This window comes from Heptranchias perlo, chromosome 1, assembly GCF_035084215.1.
Source record: "Heptranchias perlo isolate sHepPer1 chromosome 1, sHepPer1.hap1, whole genome shotgun sequence".
Taxonomy (NCBI): domain Eukaryota; kingdom Metazoa; phylum Chordata; class Chondrichthyes; order Hexanchiformes; family Hexanchidae; genus Heptranchias; species Heptranchias perlo.
In genome coordinates this window covers 68,630,455-68,652,014 of record NC_090325.1, presented here as the reverse complement: position 1 = coordinate 68,652,014, position 21,560 = coordinate 68,630,455, and the positions used below count along the sequence as shown (strand labels likewise).

At 43.3% G+C, this 21,560-nt stretch overlaps 1 protein-coding gene and 1 long non-coding RNA gene across 4 annotated transcripts in view; one reads left to right on the top strand and one right to left on the bottom strand.

Moving 5' to 3' along the window:
* The window catches only part of pde4d (phosphodiesterase 4D, cAMP-specific), a 642,699-nt gene that overhangs the window by 6,597 nt on the left and 614,542 nt on the right, over positions 1-21,560 (top strand). The window lies entirely within an intron of this gene.
* Positions 1-21,560, bottom strand: part of LOC137323028 (uncharacterized) — a 143,090-nt gene that overhangs the window by 30,081 nt on the left and 91,449 nt on the right. For 2 of the 3 annotated variants that reach the window (XR_010963277.1, XR_010963276.1), the window contains exon 3: positions 17,684-18,437. The exons of the other annotated variant lie outside the window; for it this stretch is intronic. This is a non-coding gene — a long non-coding RNA (uncharacterized lncRNA). Of the gene's footprint in view, positions 1-17,683; positions 18,438-21,560 lie in introns of those variants that run through there. 3 annotated transcript variants of the gene reach the window in all.

Sequence of the window (21,560 nt, the reverse complement as noted above, 5' to 3'; positions counted from 1 at the left end):
AAAATGGGATCATTCATTTCATCATGAAATATAAGTAACATTTTTTAGAAAAGGTTGGATTACATACCAAGGGTACAATTGACACCACTCAATAGAGTGTTATCTATCTATGAAAGGCATGGGAGTAAATTTTAATGGGGAGCTGGGATTGGGGGGGGGGGAGGTGCGGTGGTGGGGGTAGAATTCCTGACGGGAAACCTGGAAGCATGGGTTTCCCAGACATCCTTACGATTCTGATGTAAGGTGACTCATCGGGGTCGGCAGTCATTTGGGGGTTCACTCATCTGGGGCTCAGTCATGTGTCGGACCTCGGGGTGGGGAGGGGAGTCGGAGCTCCTGGGGGGAGAGGGGTTGGAGATCGCGGGGGGCGGTGATTGCAGTTGGGGGGGGGGGGGTCGGAGATTGCGCGCGGTGGGGGGGGGTGGTGGTCGGTCGATGACGTGTGTGGGGTCACAGCAGGTTGGCTTGTTGGGCCTGAAAGAAACACCCCTGCTCCTCCAGGCCCACAAACTCTGCAATAAAGGCACTTACCTGTTGATCCGGGCCTTCTCACCTCCTCTTACGTGGCGAGAATCAGAAGCCCCGGGAATCCCGGCCCCCAGGAGTTAAAAATAAAAAACCTATTAAAATGGAGGCCCGCAGCCTGAAAGCGGGTTGGTCGTCCGCTCCTCAACTCGTCTTTGTTAAAACAGGAAGTGGGCGGGTTGGAGGTGGGCTGGGGTCGGGTTTTACTTTTTTTACGATTTTTACCTTCCCAGCCGCCACTAATCCACCCGTTCGTGGGGTTAAAATTTACGCCATGTTCTCAGACATCAATTGATTCCAACTGTATTTAAAGTTAGCAGTAATATGGATGACTTGAAAAATAGTCCAATTACATTTCTGCATCTCAATTAACAGACTTCAGTAGTAATCCTCTTTCTCCGAGTGAAGATCTTCTGCACACAGTTGCTAGGATTTCAGACAATGCTGTTGATAAAACAGAAATGGAATCTGCTTTACACTTTACCTCTGCTCCCTCTGATCTCACTAATCCTCACAAAAGAAAAGAGTGAAGGTGCTTTTGATCATCTCAAGTGACTTCCTCTGCCCTATTACTGCAACCTAACCCTATGAGTGACTGATCTAATAGTCCTGCAAAGCCAGGGGAGAATACTATTAGAGTAATTCTTACTCTTTGCATCCTTGCCCCTTCTAGGAACTTAAGGTAAACAGGAATGAAGAATCTATTCCAGTCCAAGTAGACCATAATGACGTGAGAGACAGATTATACCTACTGCACAAGCAGAAAATGTTTTGACTCAACTGCCGATCTCCTCCCAAGCTTGTTTTCTTGCATACAGATGGGTGGGGTGAGGGTTGTACCAGAACCAAATGTTGCTGTCTACCTCACCAGATCGCCTTCATTGTCTGTATAATATGTCTTTTAGGTTTATCTGTATTTTAGAGTATGTACAAAATATTATACTGAGAATTTGTCATGAGCCAGCAGTAAATTTTTCTACTGACAGAACTCATTTAATGCTTGAAGTGTCCAATCAGCACATCTGCATTGGTAACAGTCCATTTCCTATGGAAGCCAAAGGAAAAAAATTAAGGGGTATGGGGAAAGGGAAAGGAAATGGGACTAAGTCGAATGAGATATTAAACCAAGGCCTGGTCTGCTCTCTTGGGTGGACATAAAAGATCCTATGGCATTATTTGAAAATGTGCAGGGGAGTTCTCCTGGTGTCCTGGCCAAACTTTATCCCTCAACCAACATGACTAAAACAGATTATCTGGACATTTATCTCATTGCCATTTGTGGAATCATGCTGTGTGCAATTTGGCTGCTGTGTTTCCCTACATTACAACAGTGAATACACTTCAAAAGTAGTCAGTTAGCTTTGAAGTGCTTTGGAGCGTCCTGGGGTCATGCAAAAAGCTATATGAATGCAAGTTCTTTCTAAGTGACTAGCTGTCACAGAGATGACCTAGGTATAATGGTCAAAATGGTCTCCTTCTGTGCTGTAACATTCAGTGATTCTAAGCTCATGTCCTGCTTATTAATTTGCTAACTGTGATAATCACTGGTCTTCTGTACTTAATGTTTTATCAAATTTTGCTAACAGGTACCATTCAGCAGCTAAAAGGAAACCTCAGAATTCCCATATTATTGTACATTCTTAGCATTGCATGACAAATTGGCCCATTAAAGCCCTGAATTTATGACACCCTCAAATTCACCTCCTTTAAGACAAAATTCCATTGTAGTTTTGCATTCACTTCTGCTAAGTCAGTTTCACAATGTGAAAAGTAGGAACCAAGAGTTAAGGCAACAAATATTAATCCATCACACAATTGAATGTTCTTTGGTCAGTTGAGAAATCAAGGGCCACAATTGTTACACCATTTCTACCTAAACTACAGGTGAAAAATACATTGTTTACTCATCATTATTTATGAATATATACAGAACATCTTATTGAGAATTTGTCATGAGCTCGCAGTGGGATGACAGTACTTATTTAATGTATGTGTAGTTAAAAATTCTGCACAAATAACTTCACATTTTTTGGTTATGATCATCTCTTGTTGGCAGCTTTTAAAGGTTACAATAGTTTGGAAATCTCAGCTCCCTATGTGAATGTGTTGAGAATGGAAATTTTGTCTGATGTGTAATATGCTAAAGTTTGAGCTAAAACTGTATTGACACATCATTAATCTCGGAGTGCTTTCTATTGAAATAAACACATTGGGGGTCAATTTCAACTTTGCCACCAGGGCTGTAACCTGACAGAGCGGATTGCTTGCCCGTTGTAGAACCCACCTGATAGAACGAAAATCCGGCAAGTTCTACAACAGGCAGGCAATCCACTCTGTCAGGTTACCGACCGAGCGGCAAAACATAAGAACATAAGAAATAGGAGCATGAGTAGGCCTTATGCATCCCCCCACCCCCGAGCCTGCTCTGCCATTCAATAAGATCATGGCTGTTCTTTGACCTCAACGTCTCTTTCTCGCCTGATCCCCATATCCCTTGATTCCCTTAGAGTCCAAAAAGCTATCTATCTCAGTCTTGAACATATTCAACGACTCAGCATCCACAGCCCTCTGGGGTAGAGAATTCTAAAGATTCACAACGCTCTGAGTGAAGAGATTCCTCCTCATCTCAGTCTTAAAGGCCGACCCCTTATCCTGAGACTATGACCCCAAGTTCTAGACTCTTCGGCCAGGGGAACAACCTCTCAGCATCTACCCTGTCAAGCCCCTTAGAATCTTATATGTTTCAATGAGATCGCCTATCATTCTTCGAAACTCCAGAGAATATAGGCCCATTCTACTCAATCTCTCCTCAGAGGACAACCTTCTCATCCCAGGAATCAATCTAGTGAATCTTTGTTGCAACGCCTCTAAAACAAGTATATTCTTTCTTAGATAAGGAGACCAAAATGGTACACAGTACTCCAGGTGAGGTCTCACCAAAGCCCTGTACAATTGTCGTGAGACTTCCTTACTCTTGTACTCCAACCCCCTTGCAATAAAGATCAACATACCATTTACCTTCCTAATTGCTTGCCGTTGTACCTGCATGTTAACTTTTTGTGCTTCTTGTACGAGGACACCCAAATCTCTCTGAACACAACATTTAATCATTTTTCACAATTTAGAAAATATTCTGTTTTTCTATTCTTCTTACCAAAGTGAATAACGTCACATTTCCTCACATTATACTCCATCTGCCACCTTCTTGCCCACTCACTTAACCTGTCTATATCCCTTTACAGACTCTTTGGGCTGAATTTTAGGGGGCAATTGCAGGTGCGTTGGGGGCGGGGGGCTCCGAAAATCGCGGAAATCCCGCCGACTTCCGAGTTTCCCAGGGACCCACCTGTGTGCGCGCGGGCGACCCGAGAAAGGAAGTGCGCGTTGACAGTTAAAGAGCCAAATGTAACTCATTGAGGTACTTAATACACTTTACCGGTGACAGAGTAATGATGAGAACGATTTTTAACTTACCAGGGCGTCTTTGCCCACTGCATCTGATTCATGCCTGGTGAAACAGACGTGGAGGGCCGGATCAGGGAACAAAAAACTAAATAAATTAAATAAAAAACTGTAGACAGAAGTGAAAACACAAAATGAACCTACCTTTGCACCCTGCTCCGATGTCCGACGTCTCCCTCTCCAATGTCCCACTCTTCACCGCCCCCCCCCCCCCACCGATGTCCTCCCGATCTTCCACTCTCCCGCCTCCTCCCCCCCCCCCTCCCCGGCCCCGGTCTTCCAGTCTAGCGCCGGATGACGTCCCGCTCTCTCTCTTTCTCGCCCCCCCCGCCACCCCTCGCTTTGCAGCTCCTGACGGCAGCCAGTCTGTCAATCAGGCTGGCTGCCGGACGCGAAAACTGGAGAGGACGTTAATCATCAGCAATCAACATGCAATCGTGTCGGAAACGGTAAGTTTTTATCATACGGGTTTGCCATGCGCACCTTCACCCCGCTACCATTGCAAAATCGTCTCCCTTGTGTCCTCCTCACAGCTTACTTTCCCACTTAGTTTTGTATCATCTACAAACTTGGATACATTACACTCGGTCCCTTCATCTAAGTCATTAATATAGATTGTGAATAGCTGAGGCCCAAGCACTGATCCTTGCGGCACCCCACTAGTTACAGCCTGCCAACCTGAAAATGACCGTTTATCCCTACGCTCTGTTTTCTGTCCATTAACCAATCCTCTATCCATGCTTGTATGAAAGTTACCCCCAATGTGGAAAAAAGAATATTCAGTTTCATTATTGTTGCCTCAAAATGCAAGTCGTTTTGAAAGGAAATTAGTGAACAAATTCTGTATGTTCAGAGCGGTCCTGTGGAGAAAGCTGGAAACTCCCATTCTAATACTTCCAATTTCATAAGTTCAGCAATAAATTGAACTAGCTGGCTTCACACATCCTGCAGCCATTACTGCTGTCATACAAAGAAGAATGAAGCTTGAATCATCAAAACATTGTGTTAACTTGTCAATCAAAAGTTTATAGTTGAAAGAGACAAATTATACAATCAGCAACAATACTGTAGCTGGGGAGGGGAGAGGGGGGAGTGACTGTGAGGGAAGGATATGGGTTATAATTTTTTTACACATTAACAAGTGTGGTAGTTTATAATTAAAAAATATATATAATAAAATACAGTACAACTTCTCAGATCACATATTACTGTCATTGATGTCTGATTAACTGTATGCTAGGAATTATCTTCAGTCTGACTCAAATTAAGAAGTGAACTCCATCCTCTGCATCCCACCCCATTTTTAAAGGTACGGATGGAAATTGACAGCAGAGTAGGGAAAGACACAGATGCTTTGGATAGATAGCCCTCAGATTTCTCTGAGGCTTAACCACCAAAGTTCTTGGAAAGTATATGCTTCAAATAGAATAAACAAACAAACCACGCATTGATTGAACAAAAACTGTTAGGATTCCTATTTGCATCAATATTCATTTTAAAAGGATGGTCATATCTTTTCTAAACTGGATAGCCCGGTGGTGAAGGATAGAATACTAGAGCCTGGTCTTCAGTTGCTTCCAAGCCTTTCTTCACAGAACTCCACATTATATACATCACACCCTAGCTCTCTTATATATGGACACAAGCTGTCTTATATGTGGATACAAGAGAGCCCCAATTGATACACACCACCTGAATACAATTAACACTAATTGATATAAATCACATGGATACAATTAACAAATTCCCTTCTCCCTCTTTAAATAAAAAATAAACTTTATATATACAATACATACAAAAATTTTAAAAATCAATAACTTCCATACTCTGTACAACTTATACCATTCAAAGTATTACATTGTGAGATCCTTCTCCAGGACCTCTAATAATTAGGACTGTTGATTTTAAGTTATACCAGACCCACCCTGCTTAATATCTAAATCAATATATTTAAAAGCCCCACAGGCCTGACTCCCAATTTTAAATTCTATTCTAATCTTATTAATGACGAATTTCTCAAATTCTGCAGTACCACCCCATAAAAAATCAGCAACGTGCATCACGAAAATGCCTGAAAGTTTTCCGTTATAGTACCAATAAAACATTGCGGGATCTGAATTTAGTTGAACGAAACCTATTTTCAGCAAAACAGATCTCACCGAAAAATACCGTACCCTGGAAGCATCATTCAGGCCTTAGCCGCATTTATTTAATTTCCATAGTTTTCCTTCCGCATCTGCTAGCTCTTTAGACGGTTTCAGAAACACTTCAATCTGAAAAGTATCACTTTGCAGAAATACGGCTTTTATATTAATTAACCTACATTCCCATGAATATGTTGCCAAAAGAGCCAAAAAGATTTTTAAGTTTATCTTTCCAGCAGTGGGAGAATCCACTCGAACATCTGTATCACCCAGTTTCTCTTCAAATCCCCTGGCTACCAACCTCGCTTTAGCCTTATAAATCCCATCTGCAAGGAATTTTTCAGTACAAACCCATCTATGCGACAAAGCTGGTTGACCCTTATCTGTTACCTCAGAATAAACTCCAAATTCTTTACAACTATCTAACTCCTTGTTTTGCCTCTCTTACTCATTAATCCTCAAGTTTATTGGCAGTCACCAAAACTTCACGATCATGAGGACTTCTGCTTCTAGTTCTGTTACGTGATTGTTCTGTGGTCTTTGTTTCATTTTCTGACCTCGTCAAGCTGCGTCTGCTACTTCCACTTTTATGTTTGTAGGGACTACTACTGCGCGATCTCCCATTTCATCTCTAGTTCGCGATCGTTTTCTGACGTGAGATTCACTTCCAGACTCTCTATCACGACATGAATTCCGCTTTCGTACTCTTCACTCTTTTACCCCAGTTGCTGCATGGTCGTCATCCTGAACATTCAACCAAAATTTAAACTTACCAGTAGCTTTTTCTGCACAACCTAAAATTGTTGCATCCTTCCATCATTAGTCCCTTCTGGAACATATGTTACCTGTGTGCTCACTTTGGGCAATTTTTCTGTGGATGTGATAGTTCTGTCATGTGTTTCTTGATCAATGACATTACCACTGTCCAGCCCTTGATCTACTTTAGTTTGTACCACAAGAACCAACACGAGGGAAAAACCTACTTGACCTCGTCCTCACCAATCTACCTGTCGCAGGTGCATCTGTCCCTGACGGTATTGGTAGGAGTGACCACCGCACAGTCCGTGTGGAGACGAAGTCCCATCTTCACACCGAGGACACCATCCAACGTGTTGTGTGGCACTACCACCGTGCTAAATGGGATAGATCAGAACAGATCTAGCAGCTCAAAACTGGGCATCCATGAGGGCCGTCAGCAGAATTGTATTCCACCACAATCTGTAACCTCATGGCCTGGCATATCCCTCACTCTACCATTACCAACAAACCAGGGGAATCAGCCTGGTTCAATGAGGAGTGTAGAAGAGCATGCCAGGAGCAGCACCAGGCATACCTAAAAATGAGGTGCCAAACTGGTGAAGCTACAACACAGGATGACATACATGCTAAACAGCAGAAGCAGCATGCTATAGACAGAGCTAAGCGATCCCACAACCAACGGATCTGATCAAAGCTCTGCAGTCTGCCACATCCAGTTGTGAATGGTAGTGGACAATGAAACAACTAACGGGAGGAGGAGGCTCTGTGAATATCCCCAGTTTCAATGATGGCAGAGCCCAGCACATGAGTGCAAAAGACAAGGCTGAAGCGCTTGCATCCATCTTCAGCCAGAAGTGCTGAGTGAATGATCCATCTCGGCCTTCTCCTGAGATCCCCACCATCACAGAAGCCAGTCTTCAGCCAATTCGATTCACTCCACATGATATCAAGAAATGGCTGAGTGCAAAGGCTATGGGCCGCAACAACACCCCGGCTGTCGTGCTGAAGACTTGTGCTTCAGAACTAGCCGCGCCTCTAGCCTAGCTGTTCCAGTACAGCTACAACACTGGCATCTACCCGACAAAGTGGAAAATTGTTCAGGTACGTCCTGTCCACAAAAAGCAGGCAAAGTGATGGAAGGTGTCGTCGACAGTGCTCTCAAGTAGCACTTACTCACCAATAACCTGCTCACCGATGCTCAGTTTGGGTTCCGCCAGGACCACTTGGCTCCAGACCTCCTCACAGCCTTGGTCCAAACATGGACAAAACAGCTGAATTCCAGAGGTGAGGTTAGAGTGACTGCCCTTGACATCAAGGAGCCCTAGTAAAATTGAAGTCAATGGGAATCAAGAGGAAAAGTCTCCAGTGGCTGGAGTCATAGCTAGCACAAAGGAAGATGGTAGTGGTTGTTGGAGGCCAAACATCTCAGCCCCAGGATATCGCTGCAAGAGTTCCTCAGGGCAGTGTCCTAGGCCCAACCATCTTCAGCTGCTTCAACAATGACCTTCCCTCCATCATAAGGTCGGAAATGGAGATGTTTGCTGATGATTGCACAGTGTTCAGTTCCATTCACAGCCCCTCAGATAATGAAGCAGCCCGTGTCCGTAAGCAGCAAGACCTGGAAAACATCCAGGCTTGGGCTGATAAGTGGCAAGTAACATTTCCACCACACAAGTGCCAGACAATGACCATCTCCAACAAGAGATAGTCTAACCACTTCCCCTTGAACTGCATTACCATCACTGAATCCCCCACCATCAACATCCTGGGAGTCACCATTGACCATAAACTTAAATGGACCAGCCATACAAATACTGTGGCTACAAGAGCAGGTCAGAGGCTGGGCATTTTGCAGCGAGTGACTCACCTCCTGCCTCCCCAACACCTTTCCACCATCTACAAGGCACAAGTCAGGAGTGTGATGGAATACTCTCCACTTGCCTGGATGAGTGCAGTTCCAACAACACTCAAGAAGCTCGACACCATCCAGGACAAAGCAGCCCGCTTGATTAGTACCCCATTCACCACCTTAAACATTCACTCCCTCCACCACCAGCGCACCATGGCTGCAGTGTGTACCATCCACAGGATGCACTGCAGCAACTCGCCACGGCTTCTTTGACAGCATCTCCCAAATCCGCGACCTCTACCATCTAGAAGGACAAGGGCAGCAGGCACATGGGAACAACACCACCTGCACGTTCCCCTCCAAGCCACACACCATCCTGACTTGGAAATATATCGCTGTTCCTTCATCGTCGCTGGGTCAAAATCCTGTAACTCCCTACCTAAGCGCACTGTGGGAGTACCTTCACCACACGGACTGCAGCGGTTCAAGAAGGCGGCTCACCACCACCTTCTCAAGGGCAATTAGGGATGGGCAATAAATGCTGGCCTTGGCAGCGACGCCCACATCCCATGAATGAACATTAAAAAAAACTTATCAAAAGAATCATGAACATCTGAGGCACAAGGTGCCTCGTTTACTTCTATCAACTGCTCAGAGTCTGAGATTTTATAATTAATTCCATTAATCATGAGGAATGAACCCTAAAAGTTTGATTGCCATGTTGGACAATTACCGTCTTACCATCACGACCAATTACCTTACCAGGGCCTTTCCATTCCCTATGACCCTCTCTTTTATAGTATACCAAATCTCCTGAATTGAACTCTGTCACAGATGGTCTAATACGATGCCTCAGTGCTCTATGAGTTTTCTGATACCTCAGCCTTGATAAAAGTTTGTCTCCCTGCATTTAAATGCTCAGAAAAATGGCCCTAATTGTAGTGCCTTCTAGAGCAGGAGGATTATCACAAAGAACAAAAGGTAATTTGGAATTGTGTCGATAGACTAGTTGGTAAGGACTATATCCCCCAACCATCTGAAGAGAATTCTTTGCATGAACTGCCCATGCTAGGGCAGTTGACAATTTACGCTCTGTTCGATCAGCCAAAATTTTATGCACCATGCCATCAATTTAGGCATGATTCCTTTCACAAAGACCATTGCTAAAAGGGCTCTCAACTGCTGTATTCATGACAATTATATTCATATTCTCACACATATCTCTCAACTCCGTGTTAGCGAATTCACCTACAGTATCGGTCAAAAACTTTGCTGGTGTCCCAATCCAGTCACTATCCATTTTTCCATAATTTTATCTATAATAACCTTCTTCTCCTTACTATATATTAGTGTAGAAATACTAAATCTCTTAGCCAGGTCAATAAAATGTAAGATGAAACCATTTCTGTCTTTGTCCCATATCTTTGGATCCATGGCAACTACCTCGTTAAAGTCACATGCTAATGGAGTACTTACAATAGGATGTGGGGAGGTCCATCTATACTTCTTACAGATTTCACAGTTCTCGCTAATCTCTTCTATGAGCCTTGTATATTCCTCATCAACTACACCTGAATTTTTTTAGCAGATCGTTAAATGACAGTTAGGGTGGGCAAATTGTCTATGTAACTTTAAAACAATTTGTTCTTTCCTCTCTTATTCTTATCACCTAATGTCATTAATACTTGCCCAGCACGCTGATGAGAATCATCAGGTTTTATTAAGGGGATGCAATAATGCCCTGACTGGGTAAACTGCAAATCAACCAATTTCCCAAAAATGATTGCCTCATCGTGTTCCATGTCAAGTTTCATTTTTGCCTTTTTCATGGAAGATTTACCCAAAAGCATAGGTATCTCACTAGAGACTACATCAGTGCTTATAAAATGGCTTACTCCAGCTATCTTACATGGAATTACCACTCTCGAGTGACCTCGAGGTGTTGTCATCTCCAAACCTAAAACATGGAGAACTTTTATATTCTTTAACTTTGCATCAATCCTCACTACTTAGTGAATCAAGATACCATTTTAACCAATCTACCCTGCATACAGTTGAAGTACGTGCACTAACACTGCATAATCCGCGACTAATACATTCATCACAGGATTAAAAGTCCTTGTGACCAGTATAATCTGTACACATTCATCATTATCTTCATCCTCCTTATCTTCATCCTCTTCCTCAGAACTACTTTCTTACCATGCGTTATTTCAAAGACCCTGCATCTTCGCTCTGGGCAATTCGCCGCATAATGATACTTAGAGTCGCAAGTGTTGTTGCTGTGCAGTTTTGCAATGTGAGTTAGGCAAGTCATTTGTTGCAGTATAAAATGCCAAATATTGCATGGTGTCTCTCAGCTTGTGTCTCTGCAGGCTTCATTGTGTGAGTGAGTCTCTCCCCTTTACCCTTCTTTACAATTGCTCTCCACAGCAGCCCATCTTCACCTTTCTGAGCTTGCTGATGCTGCATTCCCTCTTTCTCTCCGCTCACGCTCCTGAGCTGAGAGCATCCATTGGCCCCACTTAGATCTGTTTTTGCAAGCTGGAACTACTAACTAGAAGCAGCATTTGCCATGTCTTTGGGACTTTTTAAGCAGAATTCTGCAACCCAAAAGCAGCAGATCGTGATACATGAAATTTGTTGCAGAGGGCTGCGCTGCATCGAAACATTTGAGGAATAGGGAGTTTTCCTAGAAATAATTCATGACATGTATTGTGTTTCACCAGGATCTTCACTGTACTATATATTCATGGGTGGATTAATGTGCAGGCCTATTGGACCTGTGCCCAGGGGACCCAGCCAAATTAAGGGTTCCTGCTAGGGTCCTCGTGCAAATATGGGGCCTCTGGTAAAACACATTTATGTTTTAATGGATCTGGGGGAGGATGCAGCGGTTGCACAGGGGTCGTGAATGTTCTCAGTGCCCAGGGCTCCAAGAATTCTTAACCAAGCCGTTTATTTATTACAGTCAAATTATCTTTCTGGAAGCTTGGCTAGATTTCTGCACTGGTAGCTGATAATTATGCTACAAAATACACTGAAGGTTTGTACAGGTCTCTAAATAACAAGCCCAGGTTTCCACTACTCTACATGTTTTGGGCACTATATTCCTCTGTTTCATAAATTTATAGAAAGAGCAGCCATTTATAATAAGTGGTGGAATCTAGGGTGAAAGTTTGTCCATGTTTAGAACTTCTTTGATTCTTACCAAAAAGTAGCATGCACGGTCCAAAGTTTGTGAGAAAAACAAAACAATTTTTAAAAAAAATTGATTTAAGCTGGTTGGTAAAATAATGTCTGTTCAACTTTAAAGGCAACTTGACAGTAGTGGCAGATTTTGACATTTCTTCAGGGAGATGTCGACGCTGAAGGTATAAGATGGGGAAGGGTTGTGCATACACCTCCCTGCAACATTTTGATTTTTGTCACTTTATTTGGTACATTTTCCACGAGTACATCTTCTGTGGAGAGCAACATTTTCTCATTAGGCATTCTAAGCTGTTTCCTTCAAACTCCTCAGCAGCGACATAGGTAGAAAGAGGGATGAGGTCCTTCAGGCAGAGTTTAAGGAGTTAGGAAAGAGATTAACAAGCAGGACCTCAAGGGTAGTAATCTCCGGATTGCTCCCAGTGCCACGCGCTAGTGTGTATAGAAATAGGAGGATAGAGCAGATGAATGCGTGGCTGGAGAGATGGTGCAAGGGGGAGGGCTTTAGATTCCTGGAGCATTGGGACCGGTTCTGGGGAGGTGGGACCTGTACAAGCCGGATGGGTAGCACCTCAACAGGGCGGGACCAATATACTTGCAGGGAGGTTTGCTAGTGCTTTTGGGGATAGGAACCTGAGAGGAGATTCAGAAGGGAGAGTAACAAAGCTGGAAGTGGAAAGCAGAAAAGTAGTAAGTGAAATTGGAAGGCAGCGGAAACAAAGGACAGCAGCAAATAAGGTCAAAATAGGAGAAAAATATTAAAAAGGCAAAATTAAAGGCACTTTATCTGAATGCATGCAACATTCACAACAAGGTAGATGAATTGATGCCACAAATAGAAGTAAATGGGTATGATCTAATTGCTATTATAGAGATGTGGCTGCAGGGTGACCCAGGCTGGGAACTGAATATTCAAGGATATTCAATATTTAGGAAGGACAGGCAAAAAGGAAAAGGAGGTGAGGTAGTGCTGTTAATAAAGGATGAGATCAGTACAATAGTGAGAAAGGATCTTGGCTCAGAAGATCAAGATGTAGAATCAGTTTGGGTGGAGCTAAGAAATAGCAAGGGGCAGAAAACATTGGTGGGATTTGTTTATAGGTCACCAAACAGTAGTGGTAATGTAGGACACAGTATAAAGCAGGAAATTAGATGTGCATGTAACAAGGGTAATGCAGTAATCATGGGGGACCTTAATCTACATATAGATTGGGCAAACGAAATTAGCACTAATACTGTGGAGGACGAATTCCTGGAATGTATACGAGATGGTTTTCTAGATCAGTATGTTGAGGAACCAACGAGGGAACAGGCTATTTTAGATCTAGTATTGTGCAATGAGAAAGGGTTAATTAATAATCTTAGGGAAGAGTGACCATAATATGATAGAATTCTTCATTAAGTTTGAAAGTGATGTAGTTGAATCCGAAACTAGGGTCTTAAATCTAAACAAAGGAAACTATGAAGGTATGAGGCGCAAGTTGGCTATGGTTGATTGGGGAACTACATTAAAAGGTATGATGGTGGACAGGCAATGGCTAGCATTTAAAGAATTAATACATAATTTGCAACAAATATATATTCCTTTAAGGCACAAAAACCCAACAGGAAAAGTGGTCCAACCATGGCTAACAAGAGAAATTAAAGATAGTATTGAATCAAAGAAAGAGGCATATAATGTTGCCAGAAAAAGCTGTAAGCCTGAGGATTGGGAGCATTTTAGAATTCAACAAAGGAGGATCAAGAAATTGATAAAGAAAGGGAATATAGAATATGAGAGTAAGCTAGTGAGAAACATAAAAAGGGACTATAAAAGCTTCTATAGGTATGTAAAAAGGAAAAGACTGGTGAAGGCAAATGTGGGTCCCTTACAGACAGAGACGGGAGAATTTATAATGGGGAATAAGGAAATGGCAGAGAAATTAAACGCATACTTTGTGTCTGTCTTCACGGAAGAAGACACAAAAAACCTCCGGAAATACTAAAGAACCAAGAGTCTGGCGAGAATGAGGACCTGAAAGAAATTGGTATTGGTAAAAAAATAATACTGGAGAAATTAATGGGACTGAAAGTCGATAAATCCCAAGGACCTGATGATCTACATCCCAGGGTTTTGAAAGAGGTGGCTATAGAGATAGTGGATGCATTGGTTGTCACCTTCCAAATATCTATAGATTCTGGAACGGTTCCTGCAGATTGGAGGGTAGCAAATGTAACCCCACTATTTAAAAAAGGAGGGAGAGAAAACAGGGAACTACAGATCTGTTCGCCTGACATCAGTAGTCAGGAAAATGCTAGAATCTGTTATAAAGGATGTGATAACAGGACACTTAGACAATAATAATAGGATTTGGCAGAGTCAACATGGATTTATGAAAGGAAAATCATGTTTGACAAACCTATTGGAGTTCTTTGAGGATGTAACTGGTAGAATAGATAAGAGGGAACCAGTGGATGTGGTGTATTTGGATTTTCAGAAGGCTTTCGATAAAGTCCCACACAGGAGATTGGTGAACAGTTAGAGCACATGGAATTGGGGGTAATATACTGGCATGGATTGAGAATTGGTTAATAGACAGAAAACAGACTGTAGGAATAAACAGGCCTTTTTCAGATTGGCAGACTGTGACTAGTAGGGTACCGCAGGGATCGGTGCTCGGGCCCCAGCAATTCATAATCTATATCAATGATTTGGATGAGGGGACCATATGTAATATTTCCAAGTTTGCTGATGACAGAAAACTAGGTGAGAATGTGAGTTGTGAGGAGGATGCAAAGAGGCTTCAAGGGGATATGGACAGGCTAAGTGTGTGGGCAAGAACATGGCAGAAGGAAGATAATGTGGAAAAATGTGAAGTTATCCACTTTGGTAGGAAAAACAGAAATGCAGAGTATTTTTTAAATGGTGAGAGATTGGGAAATGTTGATGTTCAAAGGGACCTAGGTGTCCTTGTACACGAGTTACTGAAAGCTAACATGTAGGTGCAGCAAGCAATTAGGAAGGCAAATGGTATGTTGGCCTTTATTACAAGATGATTTGAGTACAGGAGTAAAGATGTCTTACTGCAATTATATAGGGCCTTGGTGAGACCGCACCTGGAGTACTATGTACAATTTTGGTCTCCTTACCTATGAAAGGATATACTTGCCACAGAGAGAGTGCAACGAAGGTTCACCAGACTGATTCCTGGGATGGCGGGATTGTCGTATGAGGAGAGATTGAGTAGACAAGGTCTGTATTCTCCAGAATTTGGAAGAATGAGAGGTGATCTCATTGAAACATAAAAAATTCTTACAGGGCTCGACAGGGTAGATGCAAGGAGGATGTTTCCCCTAGCTAGGGAGTCTAGAACCAGGGGTCAGTCTCAGGATAAGGGGTAGGCCATTTAGGACTGAGATGAGGAGAAATTTCTTCATTCAGAGGGTGGTGAATCTTTGGAATTCTGTACTCCAGAAGGTTGTGGAGGCTCAGTCATTGAGTACATTCAAAACAGAGATCGATAGATTTCTAGATATTAAAGGCATCAAGGGATATGGGAATAGTACAGGAAAATGGTGTTGAGGTAGAAAATTAGCCATGATCTTGTTGAATGGCAGAGCAGGCTCGAGGGGCCAGATGGCCTACTCCTGCTCCTATTTCTTGTGTTCTTATGTAGCTCCAAAGAAGTTATCTGCACTGTTACATAATCATGAAATGTGTAACAAGTTAATTTTTAAAATATTTCTGGGCAAGTTTTTCTTGCAATAAACCTCCCTGAGGTAAATTTCTGTCTTCAATGCTTTCATTCATTTTAATGGATGCAAAATCATGGGTGCCATGCTCTTGGATTCCTACTATACACTGCAGCATGCAAAGCCTTGTGCCAGACATGTTGAAGATGAAAATTTAGCCCAATGTGATTGCCCAGTGACATATTAATTTGACCTATTTAGCCTCTGAACTACTTATAAGAACATAAGAACATAAGAAATAGGAGCAGGAGTAGGCCAATCGGCCCCTCGAGCCTGCTCCGCCATTCCATAAGATCATGGCTGATCTGATCCTAACCTCAAATCTAAATTCATGTCCAATTTCCTGCCCGCTCCCCGTAACCCCTAATTCCCTTTACTTCTAGGAAACTGTCGATTTCTGTTTTAAATTTATTTAATGATGTAGCTTCCTGGGGCAGCAAATTCCACAGACCTACTACCCTCTGAGTGAAGAAGTTTCTCCTCATCTCAGTTTTGAAAGAGCAGCCCCTTATTCTAAGATTATGCCCCCTAGTTCTAGTTTCACCCATCCTTGGGAACATCCTAACCGCATCCACCCGATCAAACCCCTTCACAATCTTATATGTTTCAATAAGATCGCCTCTCATTCTTCTGAACTCCAATGAGTAGAGTCCCAATCTACTCAACCTCTCCTCATATGTCCGCCCCCTCATCCCCGGGATTAACCGAGTGACCCTTCTTTGTACTGCCTCGAGAGCAAGTATGTCTTTTCTTAAGTATGGAGACCAAAACTGTATGCAGTATTCCAGGTGCGGTCTCACCAATACCTTATATAACTGCAGCAATACCTCCCTGTTTTTATATTCTATCCCCCTAGCAATAAAAGCCAACATTCCGTTGGCCTTCTTGATCACCAGCTGCACCTGCATACTAACTTTTTGATTTTCTTGCACTAGGACCCCCAGATCCCTTTGTACTGCAGTACTTTCCAGTTTCTCGCCATTAAGATAATAACTTGCTCTCTGATTTTTCCTGCCAAAGTGCATAAGCTCACATTTTCCAATATTGTATTGCATCTGCCAAATCTCCGCCCACTCACCCAGCCTATCTATATCCCCTTGTAGGTTTTTATGTCCTCCTCACTCTCTACTTTCCCTCCCATCTTTGTATCATCTGCAAACTTTGATATGTTACACTCGGTCCCCTCCTCCAAATCGTTAATATAGATTGTAAAGAGTTGGGGACCCAGCACCGACCCCTGCGGAACACCACTGGCTACTGGTTGCCAGTCTGAGAATGAACCATTTATCCCAACTCTCTGCTTCCTGTTAGATAACCAATCCTCCACCCATGCCAGAATATTACCCCCAATCCAGTGATTCTTTAGCTTGAGCAATAATCTTTTATGTGGCACCTTGTCGAATGCCTTCTGGAAGTCTAAATACACTACGTCCACTGGTTCCCCTTAATCCACCCTGTACGTTATGTCCTCAAAGAACTCAAGCAAATTTGTCAGACATGACTTCCCCTTCGTAAAGCCATGCTGACTTTGTCCTATTAAATTATGTTTATTCAAATGTTCCGCTACTGTCTCCTTAATAATAGACTCCAAAATTTTACCCACCACAGATGTTAGGCTAACTGGTCTATAATTTCCAGCCTTCTGCCTACTACCCTTTTTAAATAAGGGTGTTACATTAGCAGTTTTCCAATCTGCCGGGACCTTTGCCGAGTCCAGAGAATTTTGGAAAATTATTACCAAAGCATCCACAATCCCTACTTCCTGTACATCACTCACTCTATTGATTGCACTTACTGGTATAGCCGGGTTTCAATATTATAGCTTAATGCTTCAAAGTCCAATGTTTAAAATCTGAGTGTAACTGAGGCTGGAACCTTTTCATATTTAAATTCAAAAATGGTTTAATTTCAGATGCTACAAGAACGCACTAAAAGAGGCATTTATTTATATTGCACATTTCAGCCATGGCTCAGTGGACATCTTTAACCAACTTTATTACCTTTCAGTTATTTTCATACAGTGCTAAATCAACAGCAGGATAAATGAATGAAGACTGTTGTTTTTTTAATGGCTTACTCACATCGCAGTTACATGCAACAGCTTAGCACAGTGGGAGACCCGCAAGAGAGCAGGATTGGGCTAGATTTGACTTTTATATATTGAACTCTTTTTGATACATTGAGACTTGAACTGTATTCAGTGATAGTATCTTTAGGAGTCAGCTGTAAATTAAAAGAAAAATTCTCTTTTATGGAAGAAAATAGTCTGAAATGTTTTTGTGATGTAAAAATTTAAAATGTTTCTTGCCAGCGTGATCTCCTCAAGTTGTCTCTCTCTTCCTCTCTCTGCGTGCTAAGACACTTTCGTAACCTTCATTCCTGTGCCATCGAGGGCTTCTCCTGTCATTACCCCTGGAGTTGTCATGCACTTCACAGTAAACTACAGCACAGACAACGGTTCATCTGGGACTGCACAATGGTGGACTCTTACTGACTTCTAGCCAGACATTGCAAATGACTGTTGTCATGCTCATAGCAGTCAAAGCAGTCTCCTTTTGTAAGCAGGCCCTGGGAGGTCATACTATTCTGGCCTTCTGGGCAGTTGTGCCTGCTGCTCATCTGGCACCGCCACTGCTCTTCGTACTCATGAACTGTCACTCACGCAGAGGGTCTCCTCAAACTGTCTCAAAATCTTGTAATGCCTGAGTCCTTCTCCAGTTTTTCTTTGCTTCCTTTTATTTTATGCCTTTCTTGTCCTGCAGTAAGATAAATAGTCATAAGATTTTACTAGTTTTGGTCGCACAAGAGAATGATATCCTTCAATTCATCCTGTATTGATACTAAATAACATGGACCACGCAGCTAAGTTGGGTTACAAGGATTTCCTGTGCCAATCCCCTTCAAAATTTCTGAGTGAATGCAGTTTCAATTATTAGTAGCTGCCTGTATTTCTTTCATACTGCAGAGTGACCATGCATTCAGGTTGCCAACTCAGGTTGGAGGCATTGCTGTAGGTTTGATCACATGACGTCTGACCATATGACTTCTACAAATGTTATTGCATTTACCTTATAAAGTTTGGGTCCCCTGTAGTTGAGAACCTTTGCTCGTGTTTTCGAGCCAGCAGCTGTTGTGTGAGATGTTCCAAGAATCAGGAGGCCCCCCGCAAGCAGGTGAAGAAGGAAACCAAGGGCAGGGAAGAAGGGAAACCGAAGGAGCGATTCACAGACGAGAAATCAGAGGTGGGAGGAACTTTGATTCTACCAGTAACTAATGGCAACTCACTGAAATTGCACTGATAACTAATAGTAATACTGGTAACACTCAGATTCCCCTCATAGCCAACAGTAATATAATAACCCACTGATAGTCTGTATGTAACCGGTAGTAATAGGTGTAATGCCCCGATGTTTACCTGTAACTGGTAGTAATCCTATAACCTGTTGATATTTACCCTGAAATCATAGCCAGAAATCCCCTGCACTGCACAGGTGCGGTTAGGCTCCCCAGGCGATGCCACTTTTAATAGGCCCCATCTCTCTCCCTATCTCCTTGGACTCCGGTTCCGTGTGAAGGTGACAACTCTGAACTGGGAACCTCAGTCAGAGCTGGTCCGTACTTGGACTTCACATGTCAAAACCGGCTGGTACAGACTGACCTGAATCAAACCGAGAGATTGCACAAAGGACAGCGGTCTCAGTGTTTGGGGCACTTCTCACAGACCACATCATCCTAAACTCAGCTCAGCACCAACATTTCTAAACCATCCCCTGAGCTCAGACTCGATAAATGAAAGTTTTCATAGAATTATGGAAATTACAGCACAGGAGGAGGCCATTCTGCCCCTGGTGCTAGTGCTGTCTCCTGTGACCCCACTCCCCTCAGATACTTTTATGTTCCTCCTTTTTGAAAATGTATCCCTTTCTCTTTTAAATTAAGTTTTAGTCTCTACCTCAAGGATCCCATGGACTAATAGTCCTCAGTTCAAGAATCTTGCTCTTCCTTTTCCCCTTGGTTCTTCCAGTGAGAATCCATTGTTTCCGTTCCCTAGTTCTCCATTCATCCACCAATGGAAACAATCTTTTACTATTTACCCACAGTAAGGTCCCCAGGTTTCACTCACCTCTTTACTGGCTGCTCCTCTCTCAGGTGCCACTTCCATTCATCACATTGCTCCTCCTGCTCCTGGTGCTGCAGAAAATGCTGGTCCCCATGCCTACCTCATTCCCAGTTTCCCTCTCTCCCCCATTTCCTATTCCCCAGTCTCCACCTCTCCCTGAGCTCCCATTCCCCAGTCTCCACCTCTCCCTGAGCTCCCATTCCCCAGTCTCCACCTCTCCCTAAGCTCCCATTCCCCAGTTTCCACCTCTCCCTGAGCCCCCATTCCCCAGTCTCCACCTCTCCCTGAGCCCCCATTCCCCATCTCTTCAAGATCCCCCACTCCCCAGTCTCTATCTCTCCCTGAGCCCCCTTTCCCCAGCCTCCACCTCTCCAAGATCCCCCACTCCCCAGTCTTCATCTCTCCCAGAGCCCCCTTTCCCCAATCTCCCTCTCCCCTGATCCCACATTCCTTAGTCTCCATCTCTTCCCCCCCAACTCTTGAGCCTCCGCCCGATTTCAGAGCCCCCCACCCTAGATTCTCTAGATATGTCTTGACTGCACTCTAGCTGGTCGTGGCTCCCTGCGGGCAACGGCTCTGAGCAGCAGCCGGTGACGAGCTCTGTGCAACAGGCTGGGAAATGATTCTGTTTAAAATTAATGCAGTATAACCTCTTTCTGACTCCCAATACCAGGCTAACAGTTAGTAATTATTTATAGTACCTCACATAAGTGTCTATTGTTCATGTGGGCGCACTGCGGCGGAAAATTTAAATCATTGATCTCCCAGGCTGTTAGAGGCAGTGCTCGGGATAGGAACCCCTGATATCGGGAAACTCCCAGTCATTCCGGGAAGGTTGGGAGCCCTACCATGCATAGGAAGCATTCAGTGTTGTTTCTCACAGATAAACTTCTGTTACTACTTAAGATGATTCAGATGACAATGCTTTATAGGTTTTGAGGAGGCACTTTTGGTATAATTCTGCACTATCAGTAGTGAACCATGCTCACAAGGAGCATGGGTCATAAATAGAGTTACATGATTGCACCCTTGAATCTCCAACCATTCCGTTGCCTGGAACGCAGGATCACAGTTGTACCCTTTTATGGCATGCCTACTAGGGTGGATACTTGGCGCTGAAAGATATACTTTAACCTTCCCTTAGCTGGTGAGTCATCTTCTTACTGACCTATATCCAGATCTGTTCGGTTTTGAGCACAACCTTTACTCCATCAACAATCTGATCCCAAGCTAGCTGCATCGGGCATTTTTGGAGAGGGTGCCCTTCTGCATCTTACTGATTCCTGGGATGGCAGGACTGACGTATGAGGAGAGATTGGGTCAACTAGGCCTATATTCCCTAGAGTTTAGAAGAATGAGAAGTGATCTCATCGAAACATACAAAATTCTAACAGGACTAGACAGATTGGATGCAGGGAGGATGTTCCTGATGGCTGGGGAGTCCAGAACCAGAGATCACAGTCTCAGGATATGGGGCATGCCATTTAGAACCGAGATGAGGAGAAATTTCTTCACTCAGAGGGTGGTGAACCTGTGGAATTCCCTACCACAGAAGGAAGTGGAGGCCAAGTCATTGGATGTATTCAAGAAGGAGATAGATATATTTCTTAATGCTAAAGGGATCAAGGGATATGGGGAAAAAGCGGGAACAGGGTACTGAGTTAGACGATCAGCCATGATCATTTTGAATGGCGGAGCAGGCCCAAAGGGCCGAATGGCCTACTCTTGCTCCTATTTTCTATGTTTCTATAAACAACAG